Genomic DNA, 12,764 nt, shown 5'->3' on the forward strand with positions numbered 1-12,764 from the left:
CTGTACGTTGGCTGATTAGTTCGCTAGTTAGGAAATAATCGAAACCTTCGAAAATTTGCGTTTTGAAAGCATCGGGGCACGTGCATCCAGTTTCATAATTAGTGCAAAGAAAACGGCAAAAGCCATCATATTTCCGGGTGATACGAATGTAGTTAAACACGTGGGCTCGACAGTTTTCAAACTGCGGCGTTTCAAGCAGAAGGAGTGGTGAATAAGAAGATTGATCAGAAAAACGATGGAAGGAGGTGGAGAAAACAGAAAAAGCAAAGGATGGCTGATTCGGTCCTATCCAATGTAAATTTCTTGTATATCGCACAGTCCGCACTCGCTTCTCATATGCTTGTCCTATAGCAAAGCGTGTTCCTGCTAAGGAAGCAAGAGAAACCTGTAATAATTACTTGTCTACGCCATAATAAACTCACTTTTTTCTTTCGCCGTCAGTCTCTCCTTAGCTCGTAGTTGCAGGTCCTCGCAAATGGAGTATCGACGACCTATCTCTTTACATGAAAAGCTGCATATACTTTCCTTTGGTAGGCCACGTTGCTGAATTTTCTTAGCAGACGCCCCAAGACAGCGACTCAGCATTTTGTGAACGCATGGCAAAAAGAAGAAAAACGAGAGAAGAGGTGGTGTAGACTCTTCAGCGTGATAGCAATTGCTTCGCACTCTCTGAAGGGGCCATAGCGTCAAACTGCATGGTGTAAGAGTTTCGTGTTTCAGCTACAAGCAACACCCATCGAATAAATGTCAAAAGGGTGCTTGTTAGCGACGTTTTCTAGCGACCCCGTACGCCGATCACAAATTGGGGAAAATGTTCTCGGCCCAATATTTGTTTACAGAACACCAGTGCATATATATAATGTAACGTGTTCCTTCAGCGTAGCTGAAACAGCAGCTATGCATATGTATTTTCTCTGTATATAATTTCACGTGGAAAAGATGGGCACTGGCACGTTGGGCTGGTAAAACAATATTTTCTTCCACGTATATCGTGACGTGAACGAGTAAGGCCACGAATTGTCGAAGACTCCATCCCAACTGATTTCATGCGCACGCCGTAGCACTTTTCGTTTGGTTGTTAGAGATACAAATCAGTGAGGTTAAGAACTCAATGTGGCTATACGGATGGACTTCGGGCCTATGAGGATGATTTTAAAGAACGACTCGACTATCGACCCGTAAGAGACCATGGAATACTTTTGAGGGTGCATGGTGAGCAGCCGGCAACACTACAGCGTCCGTCTCTATAAAGGGTTCATCTCTAGAGCAACCGTCTCTGACTCATCCGTCTCTGATGTGCCGCTTCGCTTTGCGGTAGCCGCAGAACATTGCAAAAGCTGGGTCCCGCTTTTGTTATCAGAACGGTAATAAAAACTTGAAGTGCGTGAGTGATGCCGCTAGATAGAACGGCGAACGGAGCATTGTGAACCACCGAGCCGCTGGCGCAGACTCACCTTTAGAGCAAAGGAATGGATACCAAGGGAAGGGAAATTGAGTGTAGGGTGGCGGAGGGTTAAGTTGGGTGGTGAAAGTGAAAAAAGTGCAGGCATAAAATGATAGCGAAGCGCTAATTAATGTACTCCGCTGCTGACCCGCAGGTACTGGGATCGAAGCCCGGCTGCGACGGCTGCATTTTCGACGGAGGTGAAAATGCTGTAGGCCCGTGCTTCTTGCTGCTTTTGCCACCAGAGGTGCCACAGGTTATTTTTCGTGACTTTTAATTTTATATATTGTCACGGGGTCGTGACGTGGCCGAAGACAAGAGACTTCATGTTGGGATTTAACTGTTTATTTGGGTGAACCTGTGCCCGGTAAACGAAAAGTCCAATTACACAGCAGTCTCGCACAGATAGCAGTCTCGGACTGATAGCGGCGAACAGAGCGTCGGCCTTCGATCAACAACTGACAAGCGGCGAAGCGCGTCGGCATTTATACTCTTGCCGTGGAATGTTCTAGCGTTATCGCTGATGGTGGCGTAGGTTCCAGAACAATCTGCACCGTTCGCACAGTGGGCGTGATCTTATCGAAATGATCTACTACAGTCCGGAACCTTCTCGAAAACTGCAGGCGTGGTTTGCGCTGAGAATCGTGCGGTGTTTTGGGACGATAACAAAAACTTGGGAAGTGGAACGTGGCATTGCCCCCTCTGAAAAAAAGGCATCGTCCCGATGCTTACACTAAAGATAAAAGTACAATATTAATGCAAGAAAGTACAATGAATAAATTACGATACAACAATATTACAAAAAAAAAACACTGGTTCAGTTTGTTAACGCGCATGAAACGACTTGAGGCGCACGATATGGACGACTTCAGGTCGCGATCGGCGTCGTTGAGAGTTCGTGATGCCGTCGGGGACAACCTCGTAATCAAGTGGGCCGAGACGTCGAACCACCCTGTACGGTCCGAAGTACCGTCGCAGAAGCTTTTCACTTAGTCCACGTCGGCGTATCGGCGTCCACACCCAAACACGTTCACCGGGCTGGTATTCCACGAAGGGTCGTCGAAGGTTGTAACGGTGGCTGTCGGTCGTCTGTTGATTCTTGATAAGAAGACGTGCAAGTTGTCGGGCTTCTTCGGCGCGTTGAAGGTACTCGCTCACATCGAGGTTTTCTTCGTCGGTGACGTTGGGTAACATGGCATTGAGCATCGTTGCCGGGCTCCTTCCGTAGACCAAGTTGTATGGAGATATCTGCGTCGTCTCGTGCACCGCCGTGTTGTATGCGAAGGTCACATACGGAAGAATGGCGTCCCACGTCTTGTGTTCGACATTGACGTACATTGACAGCATGTCGGCGATCATCTTGTTAAGCCGCTCGGTGAGGCCGTTGGTCTGTGGGTGGTACGCTGTCGTCCGCCGGTGGTTTGTTTGGCTGTATGCCAAGATCGCTTGAGTTAATTCGGCAGTGAAAGCCATTCCTCTGTTGGTGGTAAGGACCTCCGGGGCGCCGTGACGTAGGACCATATTTTCGACGAAGAACTTAGCTACCTCGGATGCACTGCCTTTCGGCAGGACTTTTGTCTCGGCGTAGCGGGTGAGGTAGTCGGTAGCTACCACGATCCACTTGTTTCCGAAAGCCGACGTCGGAAACGGCCCCAGTAGGTCCATACCAATCTGCTGGAAAGGTCGGCAATCAAGGTGGACCAATTGGCTGCAGAAGTCCCGGGGGCCTTGTCGGCGGTGTCTTGCGTCGCTGACAGTCCCGGCATGTTCTCACATAACGAGTGACGTCGGTGGTAAGACGTGGCCAGTAGTACCTTTCTTGTATCCTCGCGAGCGTGCGAGAAACACCGAGGTGCCCTACCGTCGGATCGTCGTGCAGGGCCTGCAGGAGTTCTGGTCGCAGAGCTGAAGGCACCACAAGGAGGTACTTAGCTCGAAGCGGTGAAAAGTTTTTCTTTTGTAGAAGACCGTTTCGTAGAAAGAACGACGCAAGTGCGCGCTTGAATACCTTCGGGACTTCGGCGGTCCTGTCTTCGAGATATTCTATTAGGGCCTTCTATTAGGGCCTTCTATTAGGGCCTTCTATTAGGGAGCAAAGTTCCGGGTCGGCCCGCTGTCGTTCAGCGAAGTCGTCGGTAGTTATCGTTCCTAAGAAGTAGTCGTCATCCGGGTCGTCGGGTAGCGGTTGATCGACAGGCGCACGAGAGAGACAGTCGGCGTCGGAGTGTTTTTTGCCGGACTTGTAAATGACAGTAATGTCATATTCTTGAAGTCTCAGGCTCCATCGTGCGAGGCGACCTGAAGGGTCCTTCAAGGTGGCTAGCCAACACAATGCGTGGTGGTCGCTCACAACTTTGAAGGGCCTGCCGTAGAGGTAGGGGCGAAATTTCGACGTATCCCAGATGATGGCGAGGCACTCCTTTTCTGTTGTGGAATAATTTGCTTCTGCTTTGGATAGCGATCGGCTGGCGTACCTAATACCCCTTTCAAGTCCGTCAGCCCTCTGCACAAGAACGGTGCCAAGACCTACGCTGCTTGCGTCAGTATGTATTTCTGTCTCGGCGAATTCGTCGAAATGGGCAAGAAACGGAGGCGTCTGGAGGCGATGTTTAAGCTCCTGGAAAGCGTGTTCATGCGGCGTTTCCCACTTAAACTCCACGTCAGCCTTGGTAAGGTTATTGAGAGGATCGGCGATGCGGGCGAAGTTTTTCACGAACCGCCTATAATAGGCACACAGGCCCAGAAATCGGCGCACGGCTTTCTTGTCAGTGGGCGGCGGGAAGTCGGCGATGGCGGCTGTTTTCCGTGGATCGGGACGAACTCCAGACTTGCTGATAACGTGCCCCAGAAACAAGAGCTCCTCATATAAAAATCTGCACTTTCCTGGCTTCAGTGTGAGTCCGGAAGTCTTGATGGCTTGAAGTAGAGCTTCAAGGTGCCGAAGATGCTCGTCGAAACTCGAGTAAAACACGACGACGTCGTCCAAGTACACAAGGCAAGTCTGCCACTTCAATCCTGCCAGTACTGTATCCATAACGCGTTGAAAAGTTGCAGGTGCTGAGCAAAGGCCGAAGGGCATCACCTTAAGCTCAAAGAGGCCATCTGGTGTTATAAACGCCGTCTTCTTTCGGTCTCTTCCGTCGACTTCGATTTGCCAATAGCCAGTCTCGAGGTCCCTTGACGAAAAGTACTTGGCGTTATGGAGCCGATCAAGTGCGTCGTCTATTCGTGGGAGAGGATACACGTCCTTTTTTGTGATTTTGTTCAGGCGGCGATAATCGACGCAGAAACGTAGGGACCCATCCTATTTCTTCACTAACACCACGGGGGATGCCCATGGAGTCTTGGACGGCTGGATAATGTCATCCCGCAGCATTTCATCAACTTGTCTCTTCATGGCCTCACGTTCTCGCGTCGAAACCCTGTACGGACTCTGACGGAGTGGTCTGGCATTTTCTTCGGTTATGATGCGATGCTTCGTGATTGGGGTCTGCCGAATTTTTGATGACGACGAAAAGCAATCTTCGTATTGCAGGAGCAGGGCCTTGAGCTGTTCTTGCTTATCGTTCGGAAGTCTGGGATTGACGTCGAAAGCTATGGGAGGGGGCTTGGTTCATCTGAGCAGGTTCCGCAGAATCGGCGAGGGCGAAAGCACTAGTGGCTTCGACAATTTCTTCGATGTATGCGACCGTGGTTCCTTTGTTTACGAGTTTGTACTCATTGCTGAAATTGGTGAGCATAACCGTTGCTTTGCCTCCCCGCAGCTCTGCAATTCCTCTTGCGACGCAAATATTTCGGGTGACCAACAGATGCTGAGTGCCTTCAACGACGCCTTCCAAGTCAGGTGATTTAAGAGCGCCGACTGAAATAATGACGCTTGAGCGAGGCAAAATGGTGACTTGTTCTTCCAGCACATTCAAGGCATGGTGTCCTGGCGGCGTGCGCGGTGGTAGTGCTTCTTCTGTGGATAACGTTATCGATTTTGTTTTTAGGTTGACGACAGCACCATGGAGGCATAAGAAGTCCAAGCCAAGGATGACATCTCTCGAGCAACGCTGTAGGACTACGAAGTCTGTAGGATAAATACGGCCGTTAATGGTGATTCTCGCTGTGCAAATTCCTGCAGGCGTTACGAGTTGACCTCCGGCTGTGCGGATTACAGGGCCTGTCCAAGGTGTCCTAACGTTCTTTAACTTCGCGGCGAACGACCCTCTGAAGACAGAATAGTCGGCTCCAGTATCGACGAGAGCGGTCACACTGTGGCCGTTCATAAGAACGTCGAGGTCGCTAGTTCGCCGTCTCGCATTACAGTTAGGGCGTGGTGTCGGGTCACGGCTGCGTCGGCTTGTTCCGCTGCTTCCATGCTGCGTCGTCAGGCCGCCTTCGGTAAGTGAGCTTTTGCCGTCAGGGCTTTGCCTGTTTGGCGTTGTGTTCGGAAAGCTCCGTCGCGGCGTCGTCGTCGGAGGAGGATCTTCGGTAGTACGTCGCACAGCAACCGCACCTGCACCGGTTGCTGCCCTTAGTTTCCCGGGTACGGGCTAGGAGATCAGCCCCGCGTTAGGCCAGAGTACTGCCGGTGGTGCGGTGACGTGCGGCGGCTAGGCGACGGCGAACGCGAAGCGCTTCGTGGTGTCCACCGAGTTCCTGTCAGGTAGTCGGCGATGTCACGTGGTCGTTCTCCTGGCTGTGGACGCGGTGCATTGACGGCGAAGCCACGCAGTCCCATCTGTCGGTACTGGCAACGGCGGTATGTGTGTCCGGCCTTGCCGCAGTGGTAGCAGAGCGGGCGATGGTCAGGGATGCGCATGACGTCAGTCTTCCTCGGTGCACTGCGCTGGGCCGCTGGCGAACGGTATGACGTCGGTGGGGGTGGTGGCAGCGGTGGCGTCTGTCGACGGAAGTGCGATGGGGCGGCGTTTTGGCGTGGACGGGGAGGAGCGTTGTGGCGCAGCGCAACGGCGTAGCTCATAAGCTTCCGGCTCGGGCAGCGGTGCGTGGGGAATTTAAACGATTGCCGAACTTCTTCTCGCACAATGTCGGCGATTGAATTCACTTCATGCTGTGCCGAAGGCAACAGCTTGCGCAGCTGTTCCCGCACGATCGCTCGGATCGTTTCACGCAGGTCTCCGGAGTTACTGGCTTGAGCAGCAGCGCAGTCTGCAGTCAGGCGACGATTATACTGTCTGGTGCGCATGTCCAGGGTCTTTTCGATAGTGGTCGCTTCGGCTACAAATTCTTGGACGGTTTTCGGTGGGTTTCTCATCAGTCCCGCGAAGAGCTCCTGTTTGACTTCTCGCATGAGGAAACAAACTTTTTTCTCCTCAGGCATGTCTGGGTCAGCGTGACGGAATAGTCGGGTCATTTCTTCTGTGAAAATGGCGACATTTTCATTTGGTAGCTGAACCCGGGTCTCTAATAAAGCAGCGGCCCTCTCTTTGCGAGCGGCGCTCGCGAACCTTTGCAGGAATGCGCCGCAGAAAACATCCCACGTTCGGAGCGTGGACTCTCGATTTTCCAGCCAGGTCCTTGCGGTGTCTTCCAAATAGAATACACACGACGCAGCTTTTCGTCATGGTCCCAGTGGTTGAGGGCGGCCACACGGTCGTATGTTTCTAGCCAGGACTCCGGGTCTTTGAACGATGACCCATGGAAAATTGGTGGTTCCCTGGGTTGATGCATGACCATCGTGGGCTGGGACGCTGCGGTTGTCATTGTCGCTGCAGTCGCGGTCATGGCCTTGGTCTTCCGCGCCTTGTCTTGTAGAATCCCGTACTCCGGTGGTAGCCCTTGCTGTCGGCGGCTTGTTCGCTGCTCCTGGTTGGCGTCGATGTCTTCTCCGCGACGTGGGCTGGGTTCGCGGCTTGACGGGGGCGTCCGGTACATGAACGAAGCAGCACCTCCACGAGAAGTCACGGGGTCGTGACGTGGCCGAAGAGAGGAGACATCGTGTTGGGATCTAACTGTTTATTTGGGCGAACCTGTGCCCGGTAAACGGAAAGTCCAATTACAGCAGCAGTCTCGCACAGATAGCAGTCTAGGACTGATAGTGGCGAACGGAGCGTCGGCCTTCGATCAACAACTGACAAGCGGCGAAGCGCGTCGGCATTTATACTCTTGCCGTCGAATGTTCTAGCGTTATCGCTGGTGGTGTCGTAGGTTCCAGAACAACCTGCACCGTTCGCACAGTTGGCGTGATCTTATCGAAATGATCTACTACAGTCCGGAACCTTCTCGAAAACTGCAGGCGCGGTTTGCGCTGAAAATCGTGCGGTGTTTTGGGACGATAACAAAAACTTGAGGAATGGAACGTGGCAATATATATATATATATATATATATATATATATATATATATATATATATATATATATATATATATTCAAGTAGATTCTCCGCGAGCGGTCAGAACGTGGTTTATTTCGACGTTTCCTAGAGTATGGCCTTCATCAGGATTCGTCAGATTATGTATATATATGAGATAATCAGAATATATATATATAACTACCTTTCATGAAAAGACGGAATAAGTTTCAGTCAACGCGATTGACTGTCAGTGGAGTCGATCCCATTTCATGTTCTATAGGCTATTGTCAATCGTTTTAGGTATGATTCATCTCGGTCACCGCCGAAATATTTATGGAATGCAAGTTGACAACAACTACTGTGGAGTTTTTAATTGGCTCCCGCAGCAAATGCATACATGCACTGGTAATTTCGGCTTTTTGTTAAACGCATTACTGCTTGCAAAACAACAAGTTATCTTGGAGGAGTATACGAAAGTAATGACGCTGGCAGTGACACCTTCCAGCTCAGAGTTCAACCAAACTAGATGCACGTAATTTAATATTTATTAGGCTTTTACTTACTAATATCACGACATTATTATGAGGTGCACCGTATTCTATGACTCCGGAAATGATTTATTATCACGAGTTCCTTTACGTGCACCTAAATATAGGTACACGGGCCTCAAGTATATCATCTCTATGTAGATCCGGCCGCCGTGGCCCGGACTGAATCCGATGAACTTCGTATTAGCAGTCGAGCTCCAAAGCCACTAGGCCGTCTTCACGTGTGCATGGATATAAGACTATATAATTAGAGCAGTGTTCTATTGCATTCTGCTGAACTGAGGGTGCAAGGCGTTGACAGCGAGCGGGAATCGTTGACACACAAGTCCTTTCTACAGTATGCCTTCTCACTATCCGGCGTTGTAGGGAGGACGCAAAATCAAGAAGGAATAAAAGAAAGAAACCCGTCAACCACGAGAGTTAGGAAATGCGGGAATACACGTGTAAAGCCCTCTCAGGTGAACCCGTTGCGGCCGTACTTGACCTAACACGGTAGCCTGGTGGCGATAGGGTGTTCAACTGTTGACCCGCAGGTCGCGGGATCGAATCGTGACCACGGCGGCCGCAAATTGGTGGAAGCGAAACGCTAGACGCCTGCGTACTCATATTTACGTGGATGTTAAAGGACAACAGATGACCGATAATTCCGGAGCTCTGCAGAATTATTTTTATCACATGCTTATTGCACGTGGCACGTTGTTTACAAATAACTGATACTCCATCAATCAGAGACTTTTCCAGGATCAGACAATTGGGATGCGGAAATTGCATATTTTATCGAAGTATTCAGGGTGAACAGTCATTGCACGTTTCCATATTTTATTTCTGCGGGGGATTCCAACGCGAGAACGGCGTTGTTGTCCGTAGCAACCAATGAGCTCTTCTGCTAAACACGTGAAGGACAGTACAATTCTTGGCATGCAGGAACGATTCGGTGTTGACGGAGCTCTGTGCGACGCGATAGAAAGAACGAATAAAAATAAGAAGCGTAGTATATGTCAGGCACAAAGGCGTCATTCTCGGTTTGACCTAATTTTCTCAGTAAGACCAAGGCTCAGGGACTTTTTTTTACGAGAAGGCCCACGTGACACAGGAGTACTACAGTTGAAGGCCTCTCCTACTACAATTGCAGTTCAACGCTTATATCGGAAGATGCTGCTGCCGGCTTTTGTCGTGCTCATGCAACACGGTAATACGCAAGACGGCAGAGAAGCTTATGGAGAAGGTAAAGGTCGTCTGGCTACATTAAAGAGGCTAACCTAAATAACACACTTCGTGTAAGCCAGTGTTGCATCTCTCCACCGCACCCTACTGTTTTTGTTTCGTTTTTCCTCGGTGTCTCTTCTCTAGCGCAGTCTGTTGCACAGGTACGGTATCAGCTACAGAGCTCGCGTGAACCTCACCCTTACTATATACGGCACTCGCGAAGAGGTCACGACCTTCCATTAGGGAAGTGGCCCGCGCACTCCATCGACGTTAATCAGGGAATAGGTATGACGCCGACTCGGGTGCGTGCCAACCCACGCCCACGAAGTTCCCAGCCACGGACCAGCTATGTGGCCTGTCCTCGAGTCACATATACCGTATTTACCATGGCGCAGTAACACGTGCACGTCTCCAAGCAGCTATCGCCAAGCCGGGGCTCCACATATGAGAAATGTCCATGATTTTGTGATGGCGCGCAAAAGGGCTCATTCGATAATAATAACTTGTGAGAGAGATAGATGAAGAAGAAATGGATGTAAAGACGGAGAGGTTATAGCGAATACTCAGACCGGCTGGCTACTTTGTGCTGGGGAATGGGGTAAGGGTAGTGAGGATATAGGAAAGAGATGTAAAAAAAGGAACAAGAGTGAAACGAAAGAGGGGAAAAAAGGTGAATACGACATTGCTAAAGTCGGCCTGTAAGAAAGTTGTTCGCAAGAAATGCAGTAACGTTTTCAAAGCCTTCTGTGCCGAGGATGGTCTCAACCAGTGTCCCAAGATTCCTTCTTTTGACAATGGGTGATCGTCACGTTTATATTGTATTTTTGTATGTTTAAAAACCCTCAGGGTACATTTATACATTATAGAGGGGAGGGGCGAAAATACAAATGAACAACAAAATAACTACAGGCTTATGTAAACACAATTAACATGAAGATAAATATAATGATGAAGTTTTGCATGCAAGGAGTAATCATCATCATCATCATCAGCCTGACTACGTCCACTGCAGGACAAAGGCCTCTCCCATGTTCCGCCAGTTAACCCGGTCCTGTGCTTGCTGCTGCCTATTTATACACGAAAACTTCTTAATCTCATCTGCCCACCTAACATTCTGTCTCCCCCTAACCCGCTTGCCTTCTCTGGGAATCCAGTTAGTTAACCTTAACGACCAGTGGTTATCCTGTCTATGCGCTACATGCCTGGCCCATGTCCATTTCTTCTTGTTTTGAGCTATGATATCCTTAACCCCCGTTTATTCCCTAATCCACTCTGTTCTCTTCTTGACTCTTGAGATTACAGCTACCATTTTTCTTTCCATTGCTCGCTGCGTCGTCCTCAATTTAAGCTGAACCCTCTTTGTAAGTCTCCAGGTTTCTGCTCCTTAGCTAAGTACCGGCAAGATACAGGTGTTTTATACCTTCCTCTTGAAAGATAGTGGCAATCTACCTATTATAATTTGACAGTGCTTTCCAAATGTGCTCCACCCCATTCTTACTCTTCTAGGTACTTCAATCTCGTGGTTCGGCTCCGCGGTTATTACCTGCCCTAAGTAGACATTCTCTTTTACAACTTGAAGTGCACTATTACTTATCTTTAAGTGCTGCTCTTTTCCGAGGTTGTTGTACATTACTTTCGTTTTCTTCAGATTCATTTTAAGGCCCACCTTTCTGCTCTCCTTGTCTAACTCCGTAATCATGAGTTGCAATTCGTCCCCTGATTTACTCAGCAATGCAATGTCATCGGCGAAGCGCAGGTTACTAAGGTACTCTCCATTAACTCTTATCTCTAACTGTTTCCATTCTAGGCTTCTGAAAACCTCCTGTAAGCACGCGGTAAATAGCATTGGGGAGATTGTGTCTCTGCCTTACACCCTTCTTGATTGGTATTCTGTTGCTTTCTTTATGAAGCACTGTGGTAGCAGTTGATCCCCTGTAGATTTCTTTTAGGATGTTTACATATACTTCGTCGACGCCGTGATTCCGCAGTGTCTGCATGACTCAAGATATTTCCACTGAATCAAACACCTTCTCGTAATCTATGAACGCTATATATAGTGGTTGGCTGTATTCTGAGCATTTCTCTATTACCCGATTGATAGTATAAATGTGGTGGATGGTTGAGTAGCCTGTTCGAAATGCTACTTGTTTCTTTGGTTGATTGAATTCTGATGTCCTAATTCTTTTAGCACTTGCCTTTGTAAATAGCAATAGTAAACGATGGAGAGGAAGCTGATCGGCCTGTAGTTCTTCAAGCCATTGCCATCTCCTTTCTTATAGATTAAGGTGATGTCAGCATTCTTCCAAGACTCTGGTATTTTTCCACTCAGAAGAAACCTTGAAAACAGGGTGCCAAGTTTTTCTAACATAATCGGTCCTCCATCTTTCAGCAGATGTGATGTTACCTGAGCTGACCAGCAGCTTTGCCTCTTTGCATGCTCACCAAAGCTTTTCTGACTTCTTCTATCATTACTGGTGGGGTGTCATCTGGGTTACTGCTAGTTCATATAGTAGTAAAGTCGTGGTTGTCCCGGCTACTGCACAGATCTCTGTAAAACTCCTCCGCTATTTTAACTATCCTATCCATATTTGTAGTTATTTTGCCTTCTTTGTCCCATAGTGCATACATCCGATTTTCGCCTATCCCAAGTTTCCTCTTCATGCTTTGACGCTTTCTCCAATTTTCAGAGTGGGTTCAATTCTCTCCATTTTATACCTTCTCACATCGGATACCTTACGCCTCTTAATCAACTTCGAAAGCTTTTCCAGTCCTATTTGTAGAATTCGCAGAACGCAATAATTTACAAATTTTGAATACCTTCTACCAAAAACGAGGAAACCGCAAGTGGACATGGAGGAGCCCTAAAGGCGAAAATAAGAAGAAAATAGACGTTATATTGAGTGCACACGCAGGCATCCTGCAGGATGTGGAAGTGGTTGGCAAAGTACGATGCAGTGATGATAGAATGGTATGGTCTCGAATTCACCTAGACTTGAGAAAGGAACGACAGAAACTGATACGCAAGAAGCCAATCAATGAGCTAGCACTGAGAGGGAAAGTACAGGAATTCAGAGTCTCGCTTCAGATCATGTACTCGGCTCTTAGTGATGAAACCAACCTTAGCATAGATACAATGAATGATAATCTGACGAGTATCATTACGGAGTGTGCAGTGGAAGTTGTAGGTAGAGAGTTAGACAGGACACTGGCAAGCTTACCCAGGAAACGAAGAATCTCATTAGGAAGCGTCAAAACATAAAGGTC

The sequence above is a fragment of the Rhipicephalus microplus genome, chromosome X (genome assembly GCF_043290135.1).
Source record: "Rhipicephalus microplus isolate Deutch F79 chromosome X, USDA_Rmic, whole genome shotgun sequence".
Lineage (NCBI taxonomy): Eukaryota > Metazoa > Arthropoda > Arachnida > Ixodida > Ixodidae > Rhipicephalus > Rhipicephalus microplus.